Here is a 16,888-nt window from a genome sequence, read left to right on the forward strand (position 1 = left end):
AAAAAGACACCTAAAAGATGTGTACCTCTAAAGTTTAATAGTGTTTTCCCAAATAGATTGAAATAGGCCATTGCTAGGCCTGCCTATAAAAATGGTGTCTCCAAAGGTGCCAATAACTACTGTTCTGTGTCACCCTCCCACATTTTCTAAAATTTTCGAGAACACAATGAACTCTGGGGTTGCCACACACCTGTGTAGTAAAGGGATACTGAACCAATAACAATTTCGATTTCAAAAGCTTAGACATTTATTGAACATATAGGAAAATCTATAAGTGATAAAATAACACCATTTTGGATATTAAGTGACTTACCAGAGGCATATGATTGTGACAGTAATAATATACTATTAGAGAAGTTAATTTTTTATGAATACATAGTTCAGCACAACTGGTATAGTTCTTCTTTAAGAAACAGGATGCACAGATTTACCTTATGTTGTTGTAGCAATACAAAGACAAATACTACATCATGTGCATCGGGAGACATTATTATACTTGCATAGGATCCAATCATTGACCCACTACTGTTCTTTCTTTATGTTAGTGATCCGCCACTGTATTTGAATCAGAAGGTAGAATTAGGCCTGTTTGTAAATGATACAGGCATTGTTGTGAAAGAGGAGAGAAAACAGTGGGCTAACTTCAAACTTTGAAAAAATACAGCCCTTGTAATTTTGTACTGTCAGAAATATCCCATCTCCTTTTAATCTAGTATGCTAACAAGAAATAGTAAACAGAGTAGTTTTAAGTTGTTAGGTGCGCAAAGTGATGAAAACTTAAAGTGACAACTATATAGTAGACCTACAAAAATGTTTAGGTTTGGCTACTTGTGCCATAAGAATAATCGCCATCTTTGTGTGTACAAAACATAGTAAGTTAACATATTTTGCATATCTTTATTCAGTGGTGCCTCATAGGATAATATTCAGGGGTAACTCATCAATTATGCAAAAAGTATTCATTGCACAAAAGAAAGTAACGAGAAATATTTTTAAGGTTCACATTTGTACATCTTGCAGGTGTGTCTTTAAAAAGCTGGGATTATTAACCACAGCCTCACAGTAAAGTAATTCACTTATGAAATATGTTACCAGCAATCCATCTGAGTCTGAGAATAACAGAGATATTCAGAGGTACAAGACCATTTAGATTTGCAACTAAAATGTCTCACAGCGGAAGTAGAAATAATTAGTCAGTATTACAGAAAAAAACGCGTAAATGTTTATCATGAATAATAGGTCATGCAACTGACATGATGATAAGCTTAACGCACTGACCTGTGGAGATGATGGGGAAGTGGCCATGATGTGAACACATCCTAGTGATGAACAGAAGCTGTCTTCTACTACAGATACAGTCTTTAAATATTGATTTTTTTTATGGGGGGGGGGGGCAGTTTTAGATAAGGGTACTACCAGCCTTTATACTATTTTGTTTATTTCCATGGAAATATGTCCTGATGCATTAAAATCAGGATCAACCAAATGCCCATTGTTCTTTGCTCCTCTGTACTCATTTTACGGTATGCCTTGGTGCACTGGTATCCAGAGAAAGTTCGCAGAAATTCCTTGCCTATTTGGCTGGACCACTTTCTGCATTGTTTTCACAAGATTAACATCGTTGTCTCTCCATACTGCTGAGATTTTGGAACCAACAGTTCACTTCAGGTATGACAAGTATCTCATTCAGTCATAGTGACTTGACAAACTGGAGAGTTGCAGCGATGGCCACTCCCTATATTGGAAAGAATGACATATTCCATGGGACAGAGTACATTCATTCTGCACAGTGATCAGGAAAAGAGTCATTACGCCCATATGGTTGATCAGTCACTTTTGATTCACCACTGAATATTTTATTTGCATCTGGTCACTGCCTTTGAACAACTGTTATGAGTTCATTTTTAATGTTTGGTGTTTCTTGTTTGGGGACCTGATGGATGTTGCAGGAAGTGAGTAACTGAGAAAATGGGATTTTGAGGTCTTGATTTGTCTCGTGAACTTTGTAATAAGGAAATATTTCTGATAAATAATGGTTACTATTGAGCTGCAAGCTCTTAGTTTTAATAGAATAATTTTTCTGAAGAATCTGCTTTAGGTCTGCTAATTTCTTATCAGTTTGGCGCACCAGAGTTTTGATTTTCCACAACATAAATTTATCTTCCAGGTACTGGCACGAAATCAGTCGAGGTAATTTTGCTGCTTTCAAGAGTAGAGAATTGGTTATTGTGGTTAGCATTGATGACATTGGTCCGATGCAAATTCTAATGCTGCATTATTAAATTTTGTTTAATTTTGAGAGTGCCAACTTGATACTGCTGTGGTAAAAGAGAGCTCTGTAATGTAATTGAGGTAACTGTTGCAGTCAGTAAATGGTGAGCACTGTCATGAGATGTGCACCCCACCAACTGTGGGCTAACACATGAAGAACAGTCATTGCTTGTGCTATACTTGGAAAGAGACATCTGACGTAGGCCTGGTAAATCATCTGTGAGTCATTCATTAATCCTAGTAATTGCACATAATCTAATGTATGGCAGGTATCATGGTAAGATGTGACTCTTGAGTAGAAAGTTACATCATCTGAACACTGGAAAAGTTCAACATTTGATTGTAGAGCTACTTCAGTATTAGCAGTACATAGAGTGGTGGAAATTAGTGTAAATGCTTGTGGTTATTTGGGAAAAAACAAGTTTAGCTATTTATTTGGTGTTGTACGTATTTTGCACGTACAGTTTACAACAGAACAAAATAAAATACATTGTCATTTCACCACCAGAATTAGACCAGTCACTTAAAAATTGAAAAAAAATGTGATCTTTTGGTTAGGGAGGGACAGAAGTTGGTATAAAGCCAGGTCCACTAGTTGACACACATAGACATGGATGTCAGCAGGGTATTCCAGTTGTGGTGTTATTGACAATTTTGTCAGATTGGGTACAAAATGGCAATTATGACCTGACATGAAAATCATCAGCAATCATATAAGCATTTCATTATGTGTAAAGAAAAAAGTTGACCATTTTTGTTCCTCTAAAATCGTGGCTGATCTGCAGTTATTAGTCGCTTCCAGATGCATTAGACAAATCCCGCCTCAAGACATGACTGTGGCATTCAAGAAATGGCTCCACAAGGCACCTTTAAACACCGTGCGTACGAAAGCTCAACTGAAGTTTGTGGAAGAACATAAGCCTTGGACTGTAGAACGAAACAAAGTACCCAATTTTCAGTGATTAGAAGTAGTTTAATTTGGATGGGCCAGATGGTTTTCAATATTACTGGCATGATCTAAGTACAGAACAACATGTTAAGAAGAATAGAAACTTTGGCAGTGGCAGCATTGTGGTGTGGGCAGCATTTTGTGCTGACAGCACATCTAACAAAGAATGGTACACCACAAAATGAAGTCCAGTGATTATAAAAGAATGCTGGAAATTGAATTGGTTCATATGTACGAGGAATTCAGTGATGATAATTTACTATTCGAACGTGATAATATTGGAATTCACGGGTCTGCCAAGACAAAATTTTGGTTTCAGAATAACGGAATTCCACTTCTGAGCTGGCCATTGAAAAATCCAGATTTAAATGCCATGTAGAAACTATGGAAGATCTTCACATGGTGTGTTTATCGCAACGGACGATCTTGTGAGACTGGCCGAGCTGAAAACGACAATTCAAACAGTGTGGACGTCAGTCCTGGAAGAAGAGATCAGTGCCATTACACATTCAATGCCCAAGAGAATTTTTGTATTTATTAGAGCATTGGAGATTTAACTAAATACTAAGTCCATAAATCATTGCCTCAAAGATGCTGTTTTATGACTGTGCATTGTCACGCTGATACAACCAGTAATCATCTCTGAACTGTTCCTCTCCTGTAAGCAATACACAATGCTGTAAAATGTGTTAATATCACTCTGCATTTAGCATTCTTTTAAGTGCAGTAAGGGGACCATGCCCTCACCGCGAGAAATACTCCCATATCATAATAATCACCTCTTCCGTACTTCACTGTTCACACTACACGTGATGACAGATAACATTCTCCAAGTATTTGCCAAACCCAGACCCTTCCATTGGATTGCCATAGTGTGTAGTGTGATTCATCACTAGAACACTCGTTTCCAGTGATCCACTGTCCAATGGCATCACTCTTTACACCATATCAAGCTTTGTTTAGTGTTGACTATAGAAATGTGTCGCTTATGAGGAACTGCTCAGTGATCGTACCTCATTCTTTTTAGCTCACTACGCACAAGCATTGTGCTAGCTGGATTTCTGGTAGCACTTTGAGCTTCGCGAGTTATTCCTTCCACTGATTTATGCGATTTCTTACAAACACCCTTCACATTGTTCAGCAGTCTCGTTCCATCAATATGAGTAAATGAAGTCTGCCTCGTCTTGGTTTAACTGTGGTTGTTCCTTCACATTTCAAGTTTGCAGTCACAACAGTCGACTTGGATAGCTTCAGAAGGGTTGAAATGTCCTTGACTGATGTGGTACTTTAAATCCAATGACTAGTCGAAAGTACAAAGTCGTTGAGCTCATACCTATTCTGCTGTAACTGCTTCTCTACTGTCAACACAAAACTTACCGCCACCTTTTATACTGGCAGGGCCACCTCTGCGTTACAGAGGAGATTTCCAAATACTTTTGAATGGCTAGTGTATGTGCATAGTGTATGAATCATTCCAGTAATTAAGGTGCCTGGAATCCAAACAGCATGTAGCTTGTATTTTATCAGCTAAAATGAGGACTGAAATGCACAGCTGCTCTGGATAAAAGCAGCTAAGGTGTGAATTGTTAATACTTCAAGGTATCTTATGTCCTCTTTCGTGTTTCGAAGCCATTTTTAATGCTAAGCAGTAAATAATTTTGTCCCAGCTAGCATTTTAGTTGTATTTTAACAATTGTTTCCGGAGTTTTGTTGCCACATTACCTTCGGGAAATTGACCTGTAAGACCAGTGTCATTTAGCTCTCTTTCCTCTTTCAGAATGATTTGTGTGATTCACATAATTGACAAATTCCATAGCCACATTTCAGTATAAAGATGCACAGTGGATATAATAATGTTTCTGATGGAAAATATTTTAGTTTCAGATAGAAAATGTTTCATTCCTGGATGGGCCTCAGTAGAGATTTCCTTGATTGCCAGTTGAAGCTCCCTTATAGTGTTGGGATGCATAGAAGGTCATCCTTCACCATGAGATCAAATGGAGTTACTTGGGTGTTAACAAGTGGCAAGGTGACTGTCTTTTGTGCAGTCTGTGCTTTTGTCTCAGATGTTTCTCCTATTTACATACTGCTTAACTTACCACTTATTCATGATAACATTGTGGGTGAGTGAGGCAAAGAATGGCATACAAATATCTGTTCTTTAATTGTTACAAGTGTCACCTTACTTTAATCCTGATGTGTTTTTATTTTAGGGGCATTTTCTATGTGAGCTGCTGCATGAATTCTTTTAATGCTGCTTCCCTTAAAGCAATAGCCTGAAATCATTCTAGATTCCACCATACTGTAGGCTATTTATTGTGGAAATAGTGGACAGTATTATTGTGAATGGTTACAGACATTGCTATCCTCAATGTGTTAATGAAACAGTTATTTCAAATGTCTAAGAAATTGGAAAGCGAAAATGTTCACTTATTCTTTTACCTGTGCCGGCCGCGGTGGTCTAGCGGTTCTAGGTGCTCAGTCTGGAACCGCGCGACTGCTACGGTCGCAGGTTCGAATCCTGCCTCGGGCATGGATGTGTGTGATGTCCTTAGGTTAGTTAGGTTTAAGTAGTTCTAAGTTCTAGGGGACTGATGACCACAGATGTTAAGTCCCATAGTGCTCAGAGCCATTTTTTTTTCTTTTACCTGTGTCAACCTTTCCAATCAGTTTTGCCCCTGTACTGTTTGTCTCATCCAATTATTTGAAATGGAGGAGGTGAGTTTGATACGACCCAAATGTTATAAGGTGGTGACCTCATGGGTATCTAGAGACTCTGCAGTCACGTATTGGAGCAAGAAATGAAGAACACACAGGTATATCAAAATCTGAATGTGTTTGATAAGGTGAAAGTACCATCATGGGTGAATTTATTTAACAGCACAAGTTTTGCATTTTGTATTAGTAAAAGTCTCTTTCCTGGCAGCTCCATGTTATACCATGAGCATTCAGATTACTGAATGCTAAGTAAAGTGGAAGCTTTTAAGACCACGAGATTTTCATCTTGTATTTGTAAATGTCTTTTGCTTGGCAGATTTACACTGTAGCTTGCAGATTGCTGAAAATTAAGTAGGCTGGATGGGTATCTGTGACAGCTTTTGGCATGCGGCATTTGATATGGCTTAGTATCATTTGTCAATAAAATGACAAAGTAGTAAATGGGCCACATGTTTGGTTTGACACTTGTTGCCACGAACTAGAGTGATGATAGTGCCACACAATTTTACGCTATACACTTAGGGATGAATAGGATCATTGTGCCCTTATTCCATATTATATTGTTTCTAGAGATTCTATATTGGAAGTACGGCTGAAACTATGCCACTGTAATCTCAATTATTGACTGATAAAAAAGGTTTGTGTTGCTTGGAGAAGGGTTTCTCTCTCGAGTCTCATTGATTGTGGATTCTTTCAGAATTGTGTGAAATATCTAATACATAGAGCTATCAGATATGTTAATGCTAAAAAATAAAATTTGGCCATTAAGCTACAGTAGGTTATGCCATCTGCTGTGAAACTGGGGAATGTGGGTTTTGGACAGTATGAGACAGTGGGAATTGTGACAGTATATATTGTGTTGTTTTGGTTTTGTATGACTATTGGTGTTGCTGGATTATCTGATACCATGTCGGTCTCCTCTTGTTCTGTCAATTCATAACACTGGCTTATGGTGTCATTGAAGGTGAGCCTCGACTTTCGCTTGCATTGTAGGAAGTTGAGGGCTGTGGTGGCTGCAGTGCCAGGAATTCTTGTTGACAAAAATGTCCATACCAAACACTCTAATTTGGCTGTTGGTAGTGGCAGTTGGAGCAGGGAAGTAATGCGGACCACTCATAACTGTCTTTGCGTATGAAAGTTAATCCATTGTAACCAACCCTTCTTTATTTTGCGAATAATGCTCTGGATTGGGTGAGGTATCCCCAGAAACAGTTTGTGAGGTCTCTCTTATCCCTGACTTCCTTAATTTTACGCAGTGCCTCTCCCTAACATCTTTATTCTGTCATTCGTTGTGAACTGAATGAGAAACCGACATCGGTCTCAGAGTAGTGCAGAGTGGCCTCGCACAGCACTCCAAGCTAGCGACATTCTCCTGCCCAGTCTGCCATATTCTACGTGGCTGCTTAGTAGCCCGTGCCTCTGGACTACATCAGCCCACTGCACTGGATGGGCTGTGTCACAGTTCGCCAGCCATGCTGTGGCGCCAATGATAGTCAGACATACCGCAATACCGAGGGAGTACACATGACACGCCAAATGTTGCTATGCTGCATGCGCATCCCACCGTCACCCGCTCTCGCTGAAAGATATTTTTATTTATAGGTGTCTTGCTCGCACTTGTTTGATGTATTTTAAGGAGCACAAAGACTGTTTTAATACGACTTCAGTTGTTACTCTCGTAAGAAGAACAGGATTTTTAGTTCTGATTATGACTCATTACACTCAAAACTGGTTACAGTAATACTATATGTAATAATTATGATCAGGAGACGTGTGAATAAAATTTACATTTTTGTAAATACTAACTTTAAAACATGATAAGTTGAAGCTGATATAAAGCTGCTAGTATTGGCCTTGCTGCTCAATAATGTTTTGGAAATAAAGCTAGTTTTATTTCATATTAAAAAACTAAACAAATTTGATAAATAGTGTACGTAAATCAAACATACGTAACAAAATGTGCAATAAGGGAAAACTTTTTCACTGCTACAAACAACGAAAAACGAATCATAATGTCCAAGCAGGATGTCACTCATTCGTCTCTTATAGAATTACTACAAATAAAAAAAAAGAGCATCAACATTGCCAGAGTGTAAAAGTGATCACCTTACGTTGAGAATGAAACCATCACAACTAAAGTTTCTTGCAGAAGCAGAGCTAGATGCTTGTATGTACAATATTTTTCTGTTCATCTTCTGAAGATTCAGAAAATTTTGTTCCCTAATTTTGCCATAAGAAGCTACATTTTCTTCCATGTTGAAGTTTTTATTTAAATATTTCTACAACACATCTATTGGAGTGAGACTATCGTCGACATCTGCCTTCAAAGCAAACTTCCTTACATTTGCAGGTAGTTAAGGTTTTGAGGAATTTGACAAAGAATTGCCTCTTCGTGACTTGTACAACTCTTTGACCATAAATTTTTTTTTTGTTTCCCCCCCCCCCCGGATTGGGAAATTACGCAAACTTTTTAATATGTTATTTTGCAAATCCACACCAGTGGGATTCGTTTCTGGCTGTGTGAACCTGATTAAGTTTTCTTTTACTTCTCTTTTTCTCCACATGCTCTCCTTCCTAGGCAAATCACATTTAATTTCTGCAATCATTTTGTGCATTAAGAAAAAAATTGAGGAACTGCACCAGTCCACTAATGAGGAGAACAGGGCAAGGTGCCATAACCCAATTTCCCAAAAACTTCACTCAGTGGATGAGCGGTCAAAGTAAGTGATCACGTATCTCAGCTTATCTGTAGATACTAAGCTGTTTCTGAAAAAACGATAGTCGAAGTTTTTGAGGTATGTCATGTACCTTTTACCGCGCGATATCCTCAGACGAAATGGCAGCACAGTGGTTAGTGTCGTGCTTCTTCATTTTGCGCTCCATGTTCGAAACTCGATTATTTTTATCATTATTTTTTCATTTATATACCCAAGTCCGTAAAAGATTACTAAAAGAATATTTTGCAGTATATTGATATAACGTTGTACTTATTCATCTACTAATTGTATGTCAGATGAAAGAATTAAAAAGAGAGAGAGACAGAGAGAGAAAATTATTTGCAATTATTTTCAGTTAAATGACATTAGCGTGTCATAATTCAGTTTCCGGAAAAGTGACCCATTATGCATGATTTGCCATGAAATTATTGCCAGTGTGCGAAATCTTCACCAGTGTCTTTCCCAAGTGAGATCCATAAGCAGAAATATCACTGTGGCAAACCTACCTTCACTTCATGCTCGTGGTGTTTGGAATATATGTGTTTCGAATATATCTACGATCATTATGTACCAAATGTTCGTGAGGGGATAAACAAAGAGTAAAATATAAGATTTGATATGAGAATGAAATATCAGAATATGAGAATCTAAAAAGATTCAAAACACCTCAATATATTGTACACACATATATAATAAATGTGTAACACTTACTGTGAAATCCAGTTGTAATTTTGCAGTTAGCATAATGCCCATGCATTCCATATTTTGATAAGAAATATTCTTGTAGTAACCTTTTGAGGACATGGGTGGATACATCAAAACAAGAAATAAATAAAAAGTAATGTGTCAAACAAAGAGGGTAAAATTAAGAAGCGGCGCCGCTAACCAATGAACCACCATTTTGCCTGGGGATACCATGCAGTAAAAGGCACATGAAGTGAAGTGCCTCAAAAACTTTGACCAATGTTTTTTCAGCAAATGTTGCGTACAGATAAGCCAAGACATGTGTTAACTTATTTTGAACCCACTTGCACTGAGCAAAGTTGATGGAAAATCGGATGATGGCACTTGCCATGTTCTCCTCGTAAGTACTGCTCTAATTGCTGTTCATAGACAATAGCTTGCAGTAAGTGCTACCACTAGCCCATAGGCCACAGCTATCAGTATTTGGGCACAGTACTGCTCGGCCCTGCAATGACACCACAGGCTTTCCTCATCTGACACTGTTGTAATCCAATGCGGCTGTGGGCTAGCCCTCTGTGCATGACTCTGTCGGTGGTACCCCCCAGTGTGACGTTCAACTTCGAAACCAATTGCAAATTGAAAAATTTTGGCAAGTTCTTCTGCCAGCAAGTTTCAGAGAGTTATTGTTGATCATTGTTGTCGTGGTCCAAGTTATTTTACAAAGAAGGACTTTGAACCCAGCTCCATTTTTCCAACGTTGCCATACATTCTAACATGGTGTGGATGGAATGAGAACACTTATTTAATAATCAGCTACAACAAGAGCCAGGCTGTGAGTAATGCAGTGCAATGTTTTGGGGCATGTCCGTACAAGCTGTGCACTACCGGGCGAAGTAGTGCGTGGACTAGTGATCTTCAGTTAAGCCAAATTCCACGATTCGGAATTATCCAAGCAGTAAATATCATCAGCAGATTGTATGGCATTGCAATTCAGATAATGAAACGGTGCTTGAATTTTGGAGTGAGATACATTGTTGACAACTATTAAGTGGTATTTTTTGTGATCTTTCCAAGGCATTTTATTGTATAGATCATGTTAAAACTGAAGTTTTATGGAATTGATGACTTTACAAACAACTGGTTTAAATTATATGTAAAAAACAGAATGCAAGTGGTTGTGCTGGATGGTTCTAACAATGATGGAAGGATGTAAAATTTTAGTTACCAGGGGAAAAAAAACACACACACACAGTCCTACTGGGTTCAATTTTGGGTCCCCTTCCTGTTCCTTATGTATGTGAATGATATTCCACTTAACATTAATCAAGTGGAATTGGTACTTTTTGCAGGCATATTAATAAATCCTGTTAGAGAGACATTAACAGAAGAGATTGTTAATGATTTTTTATTTCTTTCAGAGAATTACTAAGTGCTTCTTTGTAAATATACTGCCATAAATTTTGATAAAGTACCATATTCAGTTCTGCACAACAAATAGTCATACCAACAATTAATGTACACAAGAACAGCTGTCAGTAAATATGGTAGAATGCTCCAAATTTTACTTTAACTTTAACAGAAAGAAGCAAACAATTAAGTTCAGCTACTTTTCTTGTTTGCATAATTGTTAATCTCGGAAAGAAACAAATCACCCTCCTAATGTATTTTGCATATTTCCACCCAATGTTTTATGTAATATCTTTTCTTTTTTGGAGGGGGGGGGGGGGGCTGATCACTTAAAAGTACTGATTGCACAAAAACAAGCAGCAAGTACAGTATGTGCTATTCACCACAGTCATTTGTAGGTACCTCTCCTAGGAGCTAGGCATTTTAATTGCACCATACACGTATTCTCTAATGCAATTTCTCATCACAAGATGAACTAAAATCATTTCTTCTCAACAACTTGTATTCCAGAGCTGAATTTATATTTAAAAGCTGGTAGCATTTTAGTCAGTTTTTAAGTGGAGTTGCACGAATAGGACTGAAAAATAATATTTTAAAACTGCCGATGCATATACACACTATCCAAAATTTTTGTGACTGGTGCTGCCATCTGTTGAAAACCTTGCCTTTGGACTAATGGTCCCATCACCCTCAAAGTAGTTCCTATCTGCATGTACACACCGGTCCCAGTGCTTCTGCCACTGGTCAAACCTTTTTTGGAGGTCCTGTTCTTTGAGGCTGTTTATCAATGCCAGCAATGCTTCTTGAATCGCACGGTGCCAAATCTGGTGAGTACGGTGGGTGGGATACAACGGCCATGTTGTTTTTTGCCAAAAAGGTCATGGTGACCAAGGACGTGTGACAAGGCGCGTTGTCATGATGCAGCAGCCAGTTCCCTTGACGCCAAAGTTCGGGCTGTTCTCGCCACGCATTTTCACGGAGCCATCGCAAAATGTCACAGTAGTACGCAGAATTCACTGTTTGGTTGGTTGGGACGAATTCTTTGTGCACAGTTCCCTTGGTATCCAAGAAAATGACGATCATGGTCTTCACTTTGCTCTTCACCTGTCTTGCTTTTTTGGGTCTTGGAGAGCCCGGGCTCTCACTGGGACGATTGTTGCTTTGTCTGTGGCTCATAACCATAAATCCAGCTCTCGTCGCCAGTGATAACCTGTGACAAGAAGGTTGGATCATCAGATGCAGTCTGACAAAGGTCCGTGCACACTTCAACACGCTGTGCCTTCTGATCGGCAGTCAAGATCCTGGACACAAATTTTGCAGTGACACGATGCATTCCCAATTTATCAGTCAGCATTCCTTGACATGTCCCATAAACAGTATCCACTTCATCTTCAAGGTCTTGATTGTTTCTACATTGATCCGCACAAACCAATTGTTGAAGTTTGGCAACAATGTCTGGTGTTGTGCAGCTAATGGGTCTTCCAGTGTGAGCATCATCTTCGATGTCTGTACGGCCGACCCTGAACTGAGCATACCCCTCACACACGCGCACCGCTCATGCTCTGTCCCCCAAACACTTGTTGAATGATTTCAAGGGTCTCCGTAGCACTTTTACCAAGATTTGCACAGAATTTGATACACACACGCTGTTCTGTTCATGGATCCATCGTAAAATCACCATACACAGAGTATTACGGAAATCTCTGTGGGCATGCAACGTGTCCTCCCAGGTGAATGCCACTCCTCACACTCACTCATCAGATATGCAGCTCTCGCCACCTAGCGGTCCGAAGATCTACTACTCCTACTTTCCAGATGGCAGCACCAGTCGTGAAAATCTTGGATTCCACATTGTACATAGCCTGCAAAGTGACTCATTCTACATCATTTCAACGAAAGAATTGTTAAAGTTTTCTTTGGAATATTTAACTATTTAAAGCAAATGCCTTATGAATCACTGCTTGGTTAATTTGTATCAGACATAATTGTGTTAAATATTCGGTTTTCACCTAGCACAATCTTTCTTTCTCTTATCTCAAACATTGTTTGCGTCATCTGTCCCTTTGTACTTTCTTTTAATGTTATTATGAAGCAGGAATATTGTTACTTTAAGTACCATTTTCCTAGAATATTACTATAATTATGTATTGTTGTTTTCAAGGAGAGGAAACCCTGATGTGTCAATCTACAATTTGGTGTATCATTAATGTTTCATTATGATTTGCTCTTTTGTTTATTTTTCTCATTGATTTTATTTTGCTTACAGCTTTCAGTTTTTTACCCATGGCACTACCTCCCAAAGAAGGAAAATAAACTGCTCTTTTTTGTGAGTGAATATGGTGGATTGATGAACCAGTGGCTGATAAAACATTGATGCTTTTACTGTAGATTGTGATCTGTACAAAAATCTCTCTATATTTTTGTACTGAAATCATAAGTGAAGCTGCACTTAAGAAGAATGCTGTGAACCTGCTAATTTTTGGCTCTCACCAAAAGGAAAAATCACTGTATCTTGTGTATACACGTCTCAAATTCATTTAGGGTTTAGTATTGTTCATTCATGTCGGGTCTCGTGCTTTTGTTAATTTCCATTCCTTGTCAAATCATGCGAAATAAGTTAGTTATGATAAAAATGTAGTATGTAAACTGTAACTTAGTGTTAACTGTCAACAGAAAATTCTGCCGTTTGATATTACTCAGTAGCAAGTAAGATTTTATGTTGTTACTCGTTTACAATCCTGAGTTATCTGTTTTTGAACATCTACAATAGTCTTTAATTTTCTTGTTTCAGATCTCTGTTTCACTGTGATGTGTAAGGCTGATATTTACCAGATACTATTTATTTTCCTTTATCCAGTATGTCAGACATTAGTAGCATTTTCTGTATCTGTTGAATTATATTTTGTAGTCATTTATGTTGATATGTTTCTTGTTTTTTTTATTTAAGAATTTACCTCACTGTTGATAATAATTTAAGGTCACTAAAGAAATGTTTCTGTTATTATGTACATTCTTTCTTTCTTTGAACAAATTCTGTTTTTCTAGTGTCAGGTACTGATAATGTTGTTTTCCTACTCCTTTGTAAATTCTGTATTTCAAGTTTTATATTTTCTGTATTTAATTTGCTCGTGAATTGGCAGTTTTTGTGGATTTATGACATTTTAAAAATATTTTCTTTTTTTTATGACAGAAGTAGTGTCGTTTCTTACAGTATCTGCAACAGCTACAGTTGCTGCTTTGACGAAGTATTGTGTGGTGTGTGTTTTTTTGCCACAATACCAGCTATTATGAACTATGTAAGTGAAAACTTCTATTCCTTGCACTTCATAAGCTGCAACAACCCCCTTGTCTAGTTCATTAGAAGTCCAACAGTCCTTCCCAGTTGCTATTACTCATTCCCTTTTCTACATCCTTTAGATGTTCATTTGTTTCCTTTCTAACTTTTTCTGCTGAACTTCCTGTCATGTGTTTGCCCAGTACCAGTTTCTTAAATATTCCAATTTTCTCTTCTTTTCTCTATCTCGAGATGCCTCAAGCTTGATACTCTTAATATGTGCAGAGGCAGTTTACCTATATCACACAGGACACGCAGCTGTATTGCACAGCTTTTTGGAAAAGTTAACTTTTAGCAGTTGTGAATTGAAAGTAACAGTACTGTTTGGGACTATTTGTGCATGATTGTGTAATATTTTTAAACCATTGTAAATAATTGATCATTGAAATGTATATATTTTCACATATTTGATGAATCAGTTCATTGTAATATGAACTTTTCACAATAGTGCCGACACATTGTTTGCTTTACTTTGTTAACAAAGATCACCTGCTAAAAAGTAAAAATTGTTTGTTCCTAAGCTCCAACAACCCCCCTTGTGTTGTTCATTACAAATTCCTCACACAGCTCAACATTGGCCACTTAAGTGAAGCAGTTGGTCAACCAAACTGCAACCAAATGTGTATTCGAATTAAGGTTAGTGATAATCTAGTTCACTTAGAACTGTTTTTGTATAGTACCTCACATTGCTTCCACTAGTTTCAAGTTCAGGCACAGTGAACCACAACACTAGCCACAATGGAAATCGAACTTTCCCTGTTGATGTATCACAAAGTTTTACTATGTCACCAAATTTTGTTTAACGTTATAAGCTTGTAATACTACACATTTTACTTTTCAGCATGAGCTGTAATAGTTTCTCATCGATTTTGAGACACTACAATTCAGCATCTGCAGTGACAGGGAACTATCAGTCCTGCTTGCCATTAATTCAAACAAAAGTAAAAACCTCGATCAGTGCTCAACTTATTCCTCGCATTTAGTGGAAATGGCCAAGAAAACACCAGCAACTTTGTTAGTTTCAGTACATACATGTCCTAAGTAGGTATGCTCCTAAAATTTTATTTCAATTTTGTGATTTTATTCATAAAAGTCCAGCTGAATAACGTTTTTAGAACTCTGATAGTGTTAGTCCAGCTGCATGTAATGAGAAAGAAAATTCTGGTTTTTTCTTCAGCATTCAAAAATAACATACTGTATGTCATCGCTACAGTGCTGAATAATTGCAGTGTGGGTACAAGATGCCAATCAAAAAAAGTTAGGTACGAGATTCAAAACTGGATTACCTCCTTTTAACAAGCACTTGAACTAACCAGTTAAGCTACATGAGCAACTGATTCAAATCCTCTGTCATGCGTTTTCACAAATTTTCTCCAAATGTAAATTCAGCATTAAAGACCTGACTTTTTAGTTGGCTGTGATCATGCTTAGTCCTGTCCACCTACGACACATCCCTTATGTTGTACTACTCCTAAGTTTCTTGAAATGTTTGACTATTCAGTTGGAAAAATCAGTGTCGAAAGAAACGGACCATATGAATTCAACAGTCTGGATAGTATGCTTAGATGAAGGCAAACATTTGCAAAAAATGAGAGAACAGAATTCAACTCCTATGTACGGCACAAATTTTCATTTGTCACATTGTAATCATCATAATGCATCTTCAGCCTTAACAAACCTGCTTTCTTCAGTTTGAATAATACAGTATTTGTAATGTGGTTTTATGTAGTTGAACACTAACAAATTGGAAACCCATGTGCCTTATATGTAGAGTTGTTTCACTAAATCACTCAAAAGTTGCCGAATAATGTTAAGACATATATAAAGTAATCACTTTATGCAGCATAGAAACTAACAGAATATTTTGAGTATCTTTTGGAATCACAAAATTAATCAGTTCAAGTGTTTGTAACATGCGTCACAAGGCCACATATGTCTAACACACCAGGTAAATCACAATAATTTTAATGATAAATCAAACAGTGGAAACTCCCGGATGGAATAACAATAATATGGAAAGGATAGGTTGCTCACCATACAGAGAAGGTGTCGAGTCGTAGACAGCTACAATGAAAGAGTCTGCTAAAATATTAAAGCTTTCAGACAAAGTCGTATTCCTGTAGAACACACACACACACACACACACACACACACACAACTACAACTCTCACACAAATGGCCACTGTCTCAAGGCTTCAGGGGCCAAATGCAACTGCACCTGACAGGTCAGTAATCAGGCATGGCTAGTGTGGTGCGGGAGGCATACCCGAGTTATGGATGGGGGAAGATGGTAGTGCTGCCACTGGCATAACTTGCAAGACTTGGTGAGGGCAGAATAAGATTGTTAGATGCAGTATTGTCAGGGAGTTGGATTCTGCTGGGGGGGGGGGGGGGGGGGGGTTTAGAGAAGGAGAAAGTTCTTGTAGGTACATTGGCAGAATAGACAACTTGTAGTACTGTAGTGGGAGCAGGGAAGGGGATGAGTAGGTGAGAGACAGGGATTAGCAGAGAGTTTGAGGCCAGAGGAGTTATGAGAACAAAGGATATGTTGTAGGGAGAGTTTCCATCTGTACAATTCAGAAAAGCTGTTATTGTTAGAAAGAATCCAGATTTCTCAGGCTGTGAAGCAGTCAGTAAAATGAAGCACATCATTTTGGGCGGCTTGTTTAGCAAGAACTGTTGGATGTAGTCCCTTGGTCTCAGTTTGGAAGTGCCCATTCGTGCAGACTGACTGCTTGTTGGATATCATACCCACACAGAAAGCAGCACAGTGGTTGCAGCTTGATTGAAAATAGATGGCACTTCCTA

General features: G+C 38.1%; 1 protein-coding gene across 5 annotated transcripts in view; it reads left to right on the forward strand.

Moving 5' to 3' along the window:
• LOC124592534 (gamma-tubulin complex component 3-like) overlaps positions 1 to 14,566 on the forward strand; it is a 293,359-nt gene extending 278,793 nt beyond the window's left edge. For 4 of the 5 annotated variants that reach the window (XM_047131845.1, XM_047131844.1, XM_047131847.1 and 1 more), the window contains one exon: positions 13,013 to 14,566. The gene's annotated coding sequence lies outside the window, so the exon portion shown is untranslated. Of the gene's footprint in view, positions 1 to 5,098; positions 5,250 to 13,012 lie in introns of all 5 variants that reach the window. The other variant, XR_006977520.1, reaches the window with a different exon arrangement.
• Positions 14,567 to 16,888: the final 2,322 nt, after the last annotated feature.

This window comes from Schistocerca americana, chromosome 2, assembly GCF_021461395.2.
Source record: "Schistocerca americana isolate TAMUIC-IGC-003095 chromosome 2, iqSchAmer2.1, whole genome shotgun sequence".
Classification (NCBI taxonomy): Eukaryota; Metazoa; Arthropoda; class Insecta; order Orthoptera; family Acrididae; genus Schistocerca; species Schistocerca americana.